Source organism: Myodes glareolus, chromosome 13, assembly GCF_982192425.1.
Source record: "Myodes glareolus chromosome 13, mMyoGla1.1, whole genome shotgun sequence".
In the NCBI taxonomy this organism is placed as follows: domain Eukaryota; kingdom Metazoa; phylum Chordata; class Mammalia; order Rodentia; family Cricetidae; genus Myodes; species Myodes glareolus.
In genome coordinates, this window is record NC_142038.1 from 48,653,964 (window position 1) to 48,666,114 (window position 12,151).

Below are 12,151 nucleotides of genomic sequence, written 5' to 3' on the forward strand. Positions count from 1 at the left end.
CAGTGAATACCAAGAATTGGCGATGATGTGCTAAGCCCTGTCTGCACAGGCTGTAATAGAAGATTTTTAAAGGGTGCCCAACAAACGTTAGCTGAATGTGACTAGGAGACCACCGTGTGGGTCTCTGGAGGACTTCCTTAGGGACATATCGGAAGCCTCACTGGAAGCTGGAACAAGTCCTAGCCCTGCCCTGAAGGCTCTGCACTGTCCCCACACCAGACAGAAGTGCTGCCAAGCTCCTGCTAATGTGGTTAGCTGGGCCTTATCTCAGAGAGGAGCGGGGCCTTGCTACTTGTCCAGTTGGGCTGACCACAGGGAGAGAAGCCCGAACCAGCCTGCTGCTGCCCCCAGCAGGAGTGTGGATGGTGGCCCAGGCTTCCTAAGAAAGCCACACAGAGTGGGTTGTTACAGGGTGAGGCTGTGAGTGGGCCTCTGTCCTCCATTAACAGCAGGCTGGAGTCAGGCTGGAGCCGCAGGCTTCCCAGTCAGCCTTGTTTTTAAACACACAGGGCCAGCCCAAGCCTTTTAACCCAAAACACCCCAGGGTTCCGGAGGGAGAAAACAGTAGTCTTTGGTCTGCAAACCCCACAGCTGGGTAGTAGCTTAGGGCATTTCTTTTAAGCTCAGAAACAAACAGAAGATAAGAATATTGTGATTAAAAAAGAAAAAAAAAAAGGAAGTATACTTTTAAAATGGATTATTCTAAGTCAGGGGCTCTGGCTACTTATAATTGGGTTTACTCTGTATTCATTGTGCATGCACAAAGCTAAGAGCATATAAAAATAAATGACTCATGTTGGCAAAGTAATACAAATTATTTCTACCCCAGACCCCTTTGGAGCATCTTTTCCCCTCGCCCCCAAGCCCCTTTCACCATTGAAAATCGCCCAAGATTCTTGCTGGTTAGAGCCTGTGACCTGTCAGCAAAGCCATAGAGCCTGAGCAACCCACAATACAGGTGTGTTCTTCCAGGGTCACGCTGATCTGTGGGGTTTTAGCAATTCTCAGTCTATGATTGATAAGATCCCATTTAGAATGAGAGAGCAACTCCCAGGCTGGAAGTCGGCACGCTGAGACCAGTCTCCTGCTCCTGGGAGATGAAGACCTTTGAGCAGGCACCTGAGTTCTGACTCTCCTCTCTGACAGGAATGTACTGTGGGGTCTCCAGGGCCCAGCAAAAACCACCACCTTAAATGTACCCACAGACAGGTGAAAACCACTAACATCCTTTTAGGGAACTTGGTCCAAGACCTGCCAACTTCTAGACTTCCCAAGGTATCTGCAGGGCTCTGTCAATTAGCAGGGGCAACAGGGCTCAGAGGCTAGTTCAGATGGGTGCGTGTCCCTCAAACCTTAGAGGAAGAAAACACAAGTCCTCTGAGGGGGTTTTCATTCCCAGAACCTCTATGTGCCTTACCAGATAGAAGTTCTGTGTTACCATCTCCTAGCCTTGCCCACTCTGTAAGAATCCTCTCAAACCCTGCAGAAAGGTTGAGGCAGGAGGATGAGAATCCACAGCAATTAGCCAGGCCCTGTGGGAACTGGCCAGAGTCTATATGTGAACCTGATTATGAACAGACAGTCCCAACCCTACACAGAGGTCACATGCATAAACTGGGGGAAATAAAGTCAAATTAAGTGCGAAACAGGAAAGAGAGATAAAGTGCTATGCACACACCGCACACAAACTCGCACACTCTTCTAGTTAGCAGTAGGAAGTGTGAGAGCCAAAGTTACATTTTAAGCTTTAATTACTATGCCTAAAGGATCCACTAAACTAAAATGTCTCTGATCTTGCCCAAGGACAGATAGTTCTCGAAATGCTGGGGGCTATGTTTATGGGAGATAAGCTATAAGTTTTTTCACTCCCCCTAAACAAGTTTGTTTGACCCCATCAGCACCGGATGTGCTTGAACACACGTGAGCAGGAGGTTCACAGACAAGAAATACATCAGGATATATGTTTGCCCCTGACTGGATGTAGGCTGGAGGTACCTCAGGGTGTGTGCTTGCCCCTGATTAGACTTCATAAGAAATACAATGAATTATGGGTTTGCTGCAAACCATGACTTGGAACCATTTCTTAGGAACCTGGGTATGGACCTGGCTAGAGACCAGTTGCCTGGCCAAGTATTTAACTAAAGCTTGCTCCAAATTGGGTTTTAAACTGTGGTAGTGATCTTATTCTCAATAGGTGGGGTTAACATTTTCTGGAGGCCCCAGCAAGATTCAGACCACCCATCCAAACTCTAAAGCTGTACCTTCACTCCAGAATTCTGAGGCTGAGGGACTGCTGCAGGAGACTCGTGCCTTGAGATACTCCAAGGCTCTGAGTCTGCTAGATTTTCAGAGTGAACTGCCATGCTGAGAAAAGCAGCATCTACAGAGACCTGGTAAGTCATAGTCTGGTTCTGTCTTGTGGGATCCCTATATGGGATGTGGAGAGGATTTGGTGGGACCCCAACATTCTCCTTTTCCAGAGTATATAGCAAAACATCACCCACCCATCTTGTTGGAAAACTTCGTTTCTTTTTATTTTTTTTTAAACTTTTATTTTATGAGTATTGATGTGAAGGTATCAGATCCCCTGGATACTGGAGTTACAGACAGTTGTGAGCTGCCATGTGGGTTCTGGAAATTGAACCTGGGTCCTTAGGAAGAACAGCCAGTGCTCTTAGCTGCTGAGCCATCTCTACAGCCCCACGCTTTGTTTCTTGATGAAAGCCTTGTCTGTCTATTTCTTGAGAAAGTTGTGTGTACTTGTTTTGTTAGGAAATTTTGTCTCTCTATTTTCTGGTGTGTCTGTAAGTTTTGTTGCAAGCATGGAACTGTCTTAGAGATGGGTCGGATATTTTTGCTGTCTCTGCTGCTGAAAGCAGATAGTTACCATTGCTGCCACGTCTGTATTTATGGCTGGAGCTCAGAATTTATCTCTGAGCTCTCTGATCACTGGATTTGGTTTAGTGAGAGTTCAGATGTCTTTTGGGTGTGGATAGAATTAAAGTTGTTTTATACTATTCTATTTTATTTGAAAGATGGCTCTAGAGTTGGTTTATGACTCTCCCTTCGCTAGACCCAAGCATATTTAAAAGTTTCCTGAAGATGGACATCCCACACTAGCTCAGAATTGAGAATAATAGATGGTTATTTATTTAAGGGTAAACTCACAAATCAATATCCTCTACTGGAACGGAGAATAGCAACCGAATCCTGCAGCTGGAATAGAGACCAGACACATGCTTTACATCAGCATAAATAGTATAAGAGACCACACCCCAGTGGGCGGTTAACTTAAAGGCTATTGGCTGTATGATTTCCTACAGCACCTCTCCCTTTTGTTTAAATAAGAGAGTTCTAAGCCTAATACAAAATTATATACAATAGGAACAAATTTATTCAGTAACTAGCCTATCCTAATGAGTTTAAGTCTTGTATGATAAATAACTTGGCCAAGTCATGAGAGGAAGTAACTACAACTATCTGGTCTTCAGCCCCATCAAAGATTCGAGAGGGGAAATAATATGACTTGAGTAAGCAGAAAGTGCCGGAAGTGCAATAAAGCAACTTCCAAAATGTGCTGTTGCGGCGGGGGGGGGCACTTGTTCTTCCTGGCTGCCCAGCTAGCTTACACCCAAAATAATCACACAGAAATTGTATGAATTAAATCACTGCTTGGCCCATTAGCTCTAACTTCTTATCAGCTAACTTTTACATCTTAGTTTAACCCATCTGCATTAATCTGAATATCACCACAAGCTCGAGGCCTACCAGCAAAACCTCAGCATTTCTATCTCCTTTGGCAGATCCATTCTGTCTCTGACTCCACTCTTCTTTCTCCCAGCATGCAGTTCTGTCTTCCCTGCTTACCTAAGTTCGGCCCTATCAACAGGCCAAGGCAGTTTCTTTATTCATTAATGGTAATCACAGCACACAGAGGGGACTCCCACATCAGTTTCCTCTACGTCCTGTGTCAGTCTGAGCTGCCTGACACAGTGGCAGGGAAAATAAAGCAAAGCTGAACAGCAATAATAAAATAACAATAGTAAACGTGGTTTACGTGAACATTCTATACCTCAAGATTTATTAGTTGATTTTGTTGGATATGGTTAAAAGTTTGTAAAATCTGAAAAATAAAAGTTAAAACTAGTAACAATGGGAGCTGATAATTAAAAATCTGTGCATGGGTAATTTTAAAGGAAACGTGGGCATGATTCCATTTTGGATTGCCACCATCTTTGGGCAACCACATGGCTGGCAGCCATCTTTGCTAGGGTTTGAGAAGGCAGATGTCATATGACTTCACCATGTTGACAAAGTCACATAGTTGGAAGCCCTCTTTGCTAGGGTTAGAGAAGAAGGATGTCATGTGATTTCACTACCATATTGATTAAAGGTGGCCATACTGAGTGGGCCTACCAAATAGTCAGCAACAGGTCTCCAACCTATTTTGGATTAGGATAGATTTTTGTATGGTAACTCCTGTCCTGTCGTGAAAACAGGGTTTATTAAAGATAGGATTTATAAACAATGCTATTTTTTAAAAAAAAGTGTTCAAGCTGCACTTTATATGCAAGAATGGACCTTGCTCTGCCAGTTAAATTTTATCCTTTAAGAATTGCCCAGATGGCCAGGCGGTGGTGGCGCACGCCTTTAATCCCAGCCCCCCGAGATGCAGAGGCAGGTGGATCTCTGTGAGTTCAAGACCAGCCTGGTCTACAAGAGCTGGTTCTAGGATAGGTTCCAAAGCTGCAGAGAAACCCTGTCTCAAAAAACAAAAACAAACAAACAAACAAAAAACCAACAACAACAACAAAAAGAATTGCCCAGTTGATAATGGTTTTAAAGACATGAAGGATCATGGGAAAACAGCTGTGGCTTGTTGGAGTTCCTAAAGAGAGTCCAGCTGCAATGGTGGACCCTGGCAGTTTCGGAAATGCTGGTGCCATGTGATAGTCACCAGAAGCACTGGACACAGTGAAATAGAATAGGCTGAGGTCTAAAAGACAGGCTATGTATATGTTGGGGCCAACGTGGTGATCCAAGCCTCTCGAGAAAACCAGAAGGATTCTGACCGAATCCCAGATATTGAGCTTTGGATTGTGTGCACTGTTGGAGCTGGGCCTGGACTTACACAGATTGTGTTTGTGCCCTGTTTTCTCCCTCTTGAAGCAAGATTGCAGGAACACACAGTTGAGAGTTTTTTGGTTTTTGTTTTTTGTTTTTTTTATTTTCAAGACAGGGTTGCTCTCAATAGCTTTGGAGCCTGTCATGGAACTCACTCTGTAGACCAGGTTGGGTTCAAACTCACAGAGATCTGCCTGCCTCTGCTTCCCGAGTGCTGGGATAAAAGGCGTGCACCACCACTGCGTGGTTCAGTTGAGAGATTTTTAACTTTTTTAAAGAGGAAATCTTAGAGTTTTACAGAAAATTTAAAGACTGGATTTTGTTTTTAAGGAACAGCTTTTAAAATACGTAAATTTATAAGGCTATGAAACATTTTAAGTTTCTAAAACATTTTATATCATTAATATTTGAACTTAAAAATAAATAAAAGGCTAAAAATTAAGGCCACAGCTATGAGCACCAATTACTAAACAACAGAAATTGGGATGTTGTTATCTTATGATGCAGCAAGACAATGAATGACCTAAACAGTCTGGCAAAAGACTTGGAGCAGCTTCTCAACCTGTCAGGAACTGTTTCGAAGGGTCAAAGCATGGGGGAAGTTGAGAACCACTGGCTTAGAGCATGTTTCTCCATACCCAAGGTCTACTCATACTTAAGAATGTATATCTAGTCTCCTTATCTTTGCTAACTTTATTAAGCTTAAGCTATCTTGTTAAACTGAGTCATATAAGAAACTGTTAAATTCTATAATGGTGTGCTGTAAAAGGGTCAGAAAATTTCCCAGTCTCTCTGTGGACTATGCTTATGAATTAAAAAGGTTTATTTTGATACTAAAGGGGCTTCAATTCAGAATTTTTTTTAAGGGACTAAACTTAACTGATAAAGCTATAATGTCCTTTTCTCAAGGCCAGGCATTTAGACAAAAGTCCCCATTCCCTCAGGGGACTGAAGAAAGTTCTAGCTCTTTGGACAGAAGAGATGTGTTCATACTTTATTTGAAATCGATAGTTTTTGCTAGGACTCAAAGGTGTGAGTCTATGGTAATGCTAATAATATCTAAAATTTTTATGTCTTTTTGTAAATTAAAAAATTCATGTAAGCTTCAGAGAATTGAGGAAATCATCAGACTTGGATCCATCTTTCACAGATCAAAAGGATTCCGGATAAGTAAAGCCTAAGTTTCCCCACCTGTCTCTTCTTGAGGATGAGATTTCTCTCTCTCTTTTCTCTCTCCTGGTCTTGGGGCTCCTTCCCTCCCTCAACTAATCAGACTAATGGGCCTGAAAGTTCCAACTGTAATATTTTCCTTTAAGTTCATAAAGTTTAACCTCTGCCTCTAGTCTACATCTGTCTCACCAGATTTCCCCTTGACTGATAGACACATTCAAGCATCAGCTGTTGACTACAGTCTTTTCTGAAGACCTGCTAGCCAGGACTAGCTGAAGGCTGATGTGGACCAATCCAGACCGTGTGAATGCTCCCTCTCTCTTCAGCTGGGTCAGCAAACCACATGCTTCTGATGAATGCCCCATTATCTGTCCCTTCTTGTCTTTGACTAGCATTCCAGCCTTCCTGGCTCTGACAACATCCTAGCCTCAGCAGGAAGTAGTTACTGAAGAGAGTATGTCATCCCTTGTCCCCCCCCATAGGCTATAATGTTATAGTAAAAGGAAACTCTCTACCATAGGGGAGAAAATAGCTACCTATGGTGCCCATTGGCATATCAAGAAAGGTACTTGTTAAAACTAAATAGATCCAGATCTATCAACAGGTAGATTCATTCGCTGAATAATTTCATATTTAACCTGTTCTGTGTAAAACAGATTATAGTAAAGCTTTAAGAGAAAATATATGTTTCTATGTAAACCACTCAGAAATCATTAGAATTAATGTGGCTGTACTTGAAAAAAAAAAATCATTGCAAAAAAAAGGGAACCTGAGATGAAGTAAATAACTGGTTCCCATTCTCATTTCCAGGCTCCTTCTAGGTAGTGACTCTGATGCCAGTCATCCCTTCTGATTCTGCTGATTGCTGTTGGCTCTTGCATCATTGATGCCTTAACTAAATGAAAATTCCTGTCTGGGTACCATTAAGCTGATGTTTATTAGATCCCAATATAAGCAGGTACCCATCACAAAGTCAAGGATTTGACTCAGGATACAACTCAAGGGGGAATGTGAGAGCCAAAGTTATAATTTAAGTTTTAATGACTATATCTATAGAATCCATAAAACAAAAATGTCTCTGATCCGCAAGCCTCTTGCCCAAGGACGGACAGTTCCCAAAATGCTGGAGGCTGTTGCTTTGGGAGATAACAAGTCAAGTATTTTCATTCCCCTAAACAAGTTTGTTTGACCCTCAGCACCGGATGTGCTAGATCACATGTGGGTGGGAAGTTCACAGGCAGGACATATGTCAAGATATACATTTGTCTCTGACTGGATATAGGCTGGAGGTATGTCAGCATGTACGCTTGCTCTGATTGGACCTGATGGTAAATGCAGTGCCTTATGGGTTTTCCTTCTTAAGTTGCTGCAAACTGTGACTTGATTTCCCAGGAACCTGGGTATGGATCTGGTCAATATTTAATTAAAGTTTGCTTCCAATTTGGCTTTAAACTGTAGTAGTGATCTTATTCTCGATCCATGGGATTAACAGAAGGGAGTCAGAAGTGGCAGTTTTTAATTAGAATGGAAAGAACTAAGAGCCTCCAAGGCCAAAGCATTGAGTGGCTTAACTCTTGCCAATCCAGAGTTGGGCCTTTCCAGTAATTGCCTTGCTGCTGAAGAAAACTTAAGAGGGAGGTATTGATTTAATTTTACTTAATTTTAAAAGTTGTGTATGTGGTGTTTATGTATGAGCATGTGGGGGTCCATGCCCACCTCTGCTCTTCTCCACTGTAATCTGAGAGTGGAGCTCAGCCTTGTGGGCCACACTGGCTGTCTGACAAGCTCACAGTGTATGCCTGTCTCTACCTTCCAGTGTTAGGGTTACAGGCACATATGGCAATGGTCATATCGGGGGTTTGTACTCAAGTCTCTGACTTTCATAGAAGTTTTCTTACCCCTGAGCCATCTCCTCATTCTCACATTGAAGGCGTTTCTAAGCCTTATTAACCAAAGAAGCATTAAGAAAGGGATGGGAAGAAGACTGGAGACAAAGAGGAAAACGGGAGGAGAGGGGAGAGTTGGGTGGAGCCATGACTTTCAAAGTCTGACAGAGATGGGTTCCACCCCAGTCCTCTAGATTAGTAGCCTAGTGACTGAATTTACCCTCTCAGCTCATTTTTCTAGTCTGAGCAAGGAGATGGTGTGGCCTGAGCAAGGCTGATGTCAAGATTAAAAGAGAAAAAAGACAATGCATGAAAGGGGCTGATTTCTCCTCTGCCCACAAGCTTACAGAAGTGGTGGCCTCTCCCTGCCATTGTTAAATTAGCTTCATTCTTACCTAGCCTCCTCCTTAACATGTCTGAAGCGGTCACTTCCTCTAGGGAACTATAAGGCAATCAGCTTCCTCCTGTCCATATCGATTTCAGAGTGTGGGGTGTGGAGCAGAAGTGGTTACCTCCCTTCCCACCTGACCCGCCCTACCATGTTAGCTGAGAGCAAAATGGGGCACCCTAAATGGGAGAGTTCAGCCACTGCCATCTGGGAAGTAAGGACCTCCTACGACCAGGTCCCCTCTCCCCACTTTCACCCTGTCCAGCCACTTCTCTGAACAGCATCCAACTCCGTTTTAACTTACTGTTAAGATAGTTCAGTGACACAGGTCCAGGTAGCCACTTGGTCAAGTCTGTGTGGGAAGGACAAGCAGAAAAAAAAAAAAAAACAAAAAAAAAAAAAAACAAAAAACAAACAGGCCTGATTTCTTTCTAAAACAAAAATCAGTAATTTTAGAAATCATAGTTAGGACCCAGAAACTGCTCTTCAAATCTCACTTAAGCAGCTAGTCACAGGACTGTGGGGTCCATAATACCTGCTTAGTGCCTAGAGGGTAGCTGTGACCAGGTCACACAGAGGGCTGCTCTCAGCACTTACAGGAAGATGAAAGAGACTCAAATGGATCTTTCTCCCCGCCACAAAGTTTCCAACTAGAGGCTTCCCAAAGATCAGTTTAATTGTGACCTCCAAAAACATTTAGATCTCAGAAAATTCATTTGTAAAAGAAGTTTTTGTTTTGTTCTCCTTCCTTACCTCTTCGTGTATCTACACCCTCTCACTAGTCAGTGGCCTCAGCACCGGACCCACAGCACGCCATAACAAATGTGCGGAGAATAAAAGGCGATCAATAATCGCATTCGCTGATGCCAAGAGCCACACTGTTTACTGATGCAATTGTCTGAAGCAGCCTGCGGTGCCCCGAGCCAGGCAGCCGTGTGTGCTTCCTTCCGCCAGCTGCTTGCCCCAGATAGCATCTTCCTAAATGGGATCATAAGAGCAGACCTGGCCTGAGACCACAGTGTGCTGGTCACTCCAGGAACCGTACGGAGCACAGTAGAGTTGCGATAGGGCCAATAATGGACGTTCAGGATTTATATGGCAGACACCGCGCTGACTGACTTACATCTGATACAGCCTTTTAAGAGGACCCACGGCCCTGCTGTGTCACCCAGGCTGGACTCGAACACCCAGGCTCAAACAGTTCTTCCACCTCTGCCTCTGGAATAGTTTGAATGACAGTGTAGACGTAGCCTTTAATTTTCATAATTTTATAATGTGGGTTATATTACTCACATTGTACAAAAAAAAACATGGCTGAGAGATATGAAATGATGCTTGAAGTCACATGGCCTCTCCACTCCAGAGGGCTTGTCTTTTCTGTACTGCCAGCCCAGCCCCTATCCCACCCTCGGGCATCTGCTGGGCACTTTCCTTGGGCCCCTTGCCAAGGCCTCCTTGTCCTTCCAAGCTTTGTTCAAAGACTGTTCCTTTCTGGAGTCTTCCACAGTTCTTCTCATAGCACCAGGAGGAATCATCTCTCACCGTCTAGCCTCTGTAGTTCAGGGTACCATACCACAAGCCTACCACGCTCCCAGCCAGGAATCAGGACTTGTCCCTGTACCTTCAGGCCTCGCAGAGTGACCAGTCTGACACTTGACAGGGCCTGTTACTAGATGTTGATGGCTCCCAGTAAAATAGAAAGACGAAAGCCCACTGTCCTAAAGTATAGCCGTGCTGGCCCTGTCTGCTCCTTGGGAAGCAGCTGATGGCCTGGATGAGACGGAAACAGAAAGAAGAGAATCTTGGGAAGGAAATCACCAAACAATTCAAAGCCATCAGTCCTGGTTGGGCGTGGCCCTCACTCCACAGACAGACCAAGCAACCTCGGCCCCGACTAACATTCCTTGTTTGGTCCCTCACTCTTACTGGCTTCTTTCCCTGTGTATCTGAGGCCACCATAGATTGTAAAATTTTTCTCTCAAGGGAGCCAGGAGAAGGTGCTTGACTTCCGGCCCCGCAGGCTCCCTGGCAGTGGGAACAGGAGGTCATTTCCCCAGCAGACCCAGCTACCCTGTCTTCTCATCTCTCATCAGAGGATTTGAGCCAAGTAAGGAGGTAGATGAAGGGTAAATCTCCTCACTGAAATGACACACAACTGCCCTGGCTTGAACTAAAGCAGGTGCCAGAGTCCCCCTGGCTGGCAGAGTGGGGGCCCTGCTTATCTAGTGACAAAACACACAAAAGCTTCTAGAAGGCCCCAGGTTCCAAGATATTTCTGGAGACAGATCACAGGTGCCTACAGGCAGGGGTAGCTGTCATTTATTGTTCAGACAGAGATCCTTGTCAAATGAAAGCAGTCCCAGGCATACCCGGGCCTGCCCCAGGCCAACTGGGAAGTCTGGTCCTTGCACCTGTGGAGCTGAGGACAGAGGACCAGCCCTAAAAGGCAGGATTGCGTAGAGCTGAGATTCATACCCGGGGCTGCTGTTCAAACTTTCCCAGAAGAAGCAGCCGCTTCTCTCAGAGTTTGGCAGCCTGTTTCCCTGAGTAACATCAGGAGATGCGTGGTGTCATAACATTGGCTGAATTCTGCCTGCCTGATTTCCTCTGCTCTCCGCTTCAGGCGATCTGCACAAGGCACAAACCACAGGATGCTTTAAAGCGATTGCTAAGTGGAGAAACAGGAACGGCTTGGAACACTGAGTCTACAGAGCGGCTACGACAGTGCTGCCCCCGAGAGGCCACTAACTGCCTCTGCCCAGGAGGGACAGGTCAGGTGTCTTACCACTGGCCCCGACCTCTGGAGTAGCATCCTCTGTATAGCATCCTCTAGGGAGACAGTGGATAGAGAATGAAGGGTAAAGACTGTGCTTCTCCCAGGACTCCCTGCTCTCCTTCCTCCCTCCCTTCTGGCTCTAGGAGGAAGCGGGTAGAGTCCTCAGGCCAGAGAGTGGGTTCAGGGCAGCCACCCCCGGCATTGAAGGCTCCCCCGTGTAGACTGAGTTGTCCTGGGGTGGTGGCTCAGGAATCTTCTCCACCGTATCATTTCTGCGTCTCCCTGTAACCTGTAATACCAGGGATAAGTGACTGCTGGTGACCAAAAGCCCTTTACCTTGCAGGTTATTGCAGAGGACAGAGAGGAAGGGGCAGGGCAGATAGATCAGTGAGGAGACAGAGCGACCAGAGGACGGCAGGAGTCCCTGGGGGAGAATGGCTTCCTCCATTTTTCAGCTTCCCCAGGCCTGTGTGTCACACTGTCTGTCAACCCAAGTCCTTTGAAAGAGAACTATGGAGGAGTACGTGCACAGGAGGCCTGAAGCCGATGCCTTCCTTGATCTCCCTTTACTTTATTTTCTGAGGCAGGGTCTGTCCCTGAACTTGAAGCTCACTGACTGGCTAGACTGTCTGGCCACCAAGTCCCATGGATCCACGCGTCTTCCCCAGTGCTGAGATTACAAACGCATGCTTCATCAGTGTTTACCCAGGTGCCGGGACCTGAACTCAGGTCCTCACGCTCAAATGACAATGACAAGCGCTCTACCCACTTTGTCACAGCCCCAGTACCTAAGTCCTTTTTAAACAT